The sequence below is a fragment of the Chiloscyllium plagiosum genome, chromosome 28, assembly GCF_004010195.1.
Source record: "Chiloscyllium plagiosum isolate BGI_BamShark_2017 chromosome 28, ASM401019v2, whole genome shotgun sequence".
Lineage (NCBI taxonomy): Eukaryota > Metazoa > Chordata > Chondrichthyes > Orectolobiformes > Hemiscylliidae > Chiloscyllium > Chiloscyllium plagiosum.
The window spans coordinates 27306747-27311038 of NC_057737.1; positions in this window are offsets into that span (position 1 = coordinate 27306747).

The window sequence follows — 4292 nt, forward strand, 5'->3', positions numbered from 1 at the left end:
TTATAACGGCTCTGGATAATAGAACACCGTACAAAACCAGTTATTTAGAAATGTTCTCGCATATCCAGTCAATATGTAATATTTCTCCAGCTGTAATGAGTGCAACATCAGTACAATAAATGGAAAGTAAGACAAAGTTGTACAAGTTGTTGCACAATAAGATTAAAATGATGGATTGTTGTATTGCCTTAGTCTGGCCAGACCATAGGGGCTTCTCTTGTTTGAGCGAAGTGACTGATGGTGATTAAACCTGAGGGCCATCAGACCACAGGCGAGGGAAGAGGTTGAGAAGGAGAGTTCTTCATGGTAACCTCAAAGCAGTGATGGGCATTGGCATAACACTACTCTGTAAACCAACAATCCAGCCAACTGAGCTAAACCAATTTCCAATGGTGGATTATGTTTTAGAATAGTAATAACGTGAGGGAGGCTTCTATAAATGAAGGCAGAAACTGTAACATTGTACTACAAAGTTTTCACGGCATTTTTTTCTGCCAGTTTCTTCACCGTCCAGTGAAAGAAAGTATTAGGTTTCTATTAATATTTATATATTAACAGAGTGAGAAAGGTCTGGGTCCTTTGCCATCTCTTGCTTGCCAAAAAAAAGTCTACATATTCAGAAGAGGGTGCAAAGAGAAAAAAAATGAAATAAAGCAGAAAAGCAAAACATAGTTAGGGGTTAAACAATGATCATTACTTTATATTAATATGAGTTTGCACTTGTATTCCTGCATGGTCAGGAGTGAGCACCATCAATTTGGCTGAAAAATCTGAACCAAACCAAAGTGACCAGAAATGTCATACCACTGTCACTGTACTGATGCATTACAGTTTCTGAAACAACGGGAGAATTTAGTCAGTCTAAATAGTTTATGACACTTATGAGTCACTGACAACAAGGCTGAAGAAAGATTAGACTCTTGTGGTTGACAGCAGAGGCAGATTTTAGCAGGAACTGGTGCACTTAATGCATTCAATTTTTCTACCATTAGAACAGCTTTAAATTCAGTTTCTTTGTCTGTCATTGTTCTAGCTAGAACATTGCTAGAAAACTAGCTGTGGATACTGACTTATTTATAGAGTAATAGAGCTGTACAGCACAGTGACAGACCCTTTGGTCTAACTCATCCATGCTGAACCAGATATCCTAAATTAACTAGTCCCATTTTCCAGCATTTGGCCCATATCTCTCTCAACCCTTCCTATTCATTTACCTATCCAGATGCCTTTTAAATGTTGTAAGTGTACCGGACTCCACCACTTCTTCTGGCAGCTCATTCCATACACGTACCACCGTCTGCATGAAAAAGTTGCCCCTTAAGTTCCTTTTGAATCTTTCCCATCTCACTCTAAACCTATGCCTCTAGTTCAAAATTTGGGTGAAGATTTGTAGCTCGGGTGCTCGTTGTTGTGGTTCTGTTCGCCGAGCTGGAAATTTTTGTTGCAAACGTTTCATCCCCTGTCTAGGTGACATCCTCAGTGCTTGGGAGCCTCCTGTGAAGCGCTTCTGTGGTGTTTCCTCCGGCATTTATAGTGGCCTGTCCCTGCCGCTTCCGGTTGTCAGTTTCAGCTGTCCGCTGTAGTGGCCGGTATATTGGGTCCAGGTCGATGTGTTTGTTGATGGAGTTTGTGGATGAGTGCCATGCTTCTAGGAGTTCCCTGGCTGTTCTTTGTTTCGCTTGTCCTATAATGGTAGTGTTGTCCCAGTCGAATTCATGTTGCTTGTCGTCTGTGTGTGTGGCTACTATGGATAGTTAGTCGTGGCGTTTCGTGGCTAGTTGATGTTCATGGAATCTGGTTAGATTAGATTCCCTACAGTATGGAAACAGACCCTTCAGCCCAACAAGTCCACACCAACTCTCTGAAGAATAACCCACACAGACCCAGTCTCCTACCCTATACTGACCCCTAATTAATGCACCTAACACTACGGGCAATTTAGCATGACCAATTCACCTGACTTGCTCATCTTTGGACTGTGGGGGGAAACCGGAGCACCTGGAGGAAACCCACGCAGACACGGGGAGAATGTGCAAACTCCACACAGACAGTTGCTCGAGGTGGCAATTGAACTCGGGATCCCTGGCGCTGTGAGGCAACAGTGTTAACCACTGAGCCGCCCCAGGTAGTTGCAGCACCTGTAGTTATAGAATTGGATTGGTAGCAGCAGGAGGAGGAGGAGATGGGAGGCGCTAGAGTCAGCAGCACCATGCCCGCAGCTCCTCCCGAGACTCCAGGCTACAGCTTGGCTCAGTGCCTGCACTGTGATAAGACTTGAATAAGCCTTGAATATCAGGATATTTCTCATTCCTTTTGACTTTTTTTTAGATTACTTACAGTGTGGAAACAGGCCCTTCGGCCCAACGGGTCCACACCAACCCTCCGAAGAGCAACGCACCCAGACCCATTCCCCTACATTTATCCCTTTACCTAACACTACCAGCAATTTAGCATGGCCAATTCACCTAACCTGCACATTTTTGGACTGTGGGAGGAAACCAGAGCACCCGGAGGATACCCACGCAGACACGGGGAGAACGTGCAAACTCCACACTGACAGTGGCCTGAGGCGGGAATTGAACCTGGGTCTCTGGCGCTGTGAGGCAGCAGTGCTAACCACTGTGCCGCCTTGCTGCCCTTCCTTTATTTCTGCTGCTTTTGCCAAACTGGTTTTGTAACCAAGTGTGTACCCAGGATGGTACCAGTTATGTTGGTAGAGGGTAAGATGGTGCCGAAGAGTGACAAAGGGGACTTGTGCCTGCCCACTAGGCCCATGGACCACAATGAAGCACTTAACAAAGAACAGCTGGAAATTTGGACACTTGTTTATTTCTTCATTTTCTGTCTTTATATTCTATGTTTTGGATTATTTTTCAGTGTTTTACGATGGCACTGGAGTCTGGTGACACTGTACACCATTCTTCACTGTGTTTGGAACAAAATACACGTGACAATAAATAAATCAACTAAATATCATAAATAGATTTTAATGTTGTGATTTTGGAGACTACATATCTCAGTCCCAAGACATTGTTGCTAGCATTCCTCAGAGCAGTGTCCTAGGCCCAAACACCTCCAGCTTCTTCATCAATGACTTTTTCTCCATCATAGGATTATTTTAGGGGTTTTTTTTTGCTGATGGTTGCAGAATATTTAGTACCACTCACAACTCCTCAGGTGCTGAAGCAGCCCGTATTCAAATGCAATAGGACCCGGAAAACATTAGGGCTCGGGTTGATAAGTGACAAGAAACATTCTTACCATACCAGTGCCAGGCAATGAGCCCCTCTAACAAGACAGAATCCATCCTTAACCTTAAATGGCACTACCGTACCAAACTGAAGGAACTGAACAGATTGTGGAACTCCTGGGCGGATCAATCTGCAAACAGGAAGCAAGGATATGAGGAGAGCTGGTACCAGCGACCCCTGAGAGAGGTACAGTTCTCGCTATACGTTTGATGCCTTCCTTTGATCAGATGCTGCTAAGAGGGTTGGTGCCCATTCCAACCCCTTTCAGGTCTTCCTAATCCCCCAGCTATCACTATGAAGATCTTGGTGGTTACCATTGACCAGAAGCTGAACTGGCCCAACCGTATAAATATTATGGCAGCAAGTGCAAGTCAAAAGCTGGGAGATTTGTGTCAAGTAACTCCTGATCTATCTTCCCTCTACTTTTTCCTGCTGTCATGCTGACCTCTGAGTTCCATGCATGGCAGCCATAAGTTAACTGTCCATTCACGAAGCCTCCATAGCTGTCCATAGCATAGCTGTCAGTTTACAAGGAACATTACTGCTGACTTCCCAGAACCTGTCTACCATCCATCTGGCCAAGTCAGGAGTGCGGTAGAAGATGTCCACTTGCTTGGATGAGTCTGGCTTCAACAGCAACACGTAGAAGAATCAGCTGGCTTTATCAGCACCCCACCCACCACATTAAACTTTCTAGTAGAGGAATGGGAACACCGCTACCTGCGAATTCCCTTCCAAACCGCACACCATCCTGACTTGGGAATACCTTCACCGCGACTGAATGAAAATCCTAGAAATCCCTCTCAGCTCCATCGGTGTACAACATGGACTGCGAGGTTCAGGAAGGCAACTTCCCAATCACCTTCTCAAGGTGCATCCTGGACGGATCCTTGTGAAAGGAAGGAAATCCAAAGGACACGGTTATAAAGTGAGAAATGACAGAAACGTTTTTACACACGAGTCATACAATGTTACAGCACAGAAAGAGGCCTTTCAGCCCATTCATCTATCTAATCCCATTTCCCCAGCACTTGGCTCAGA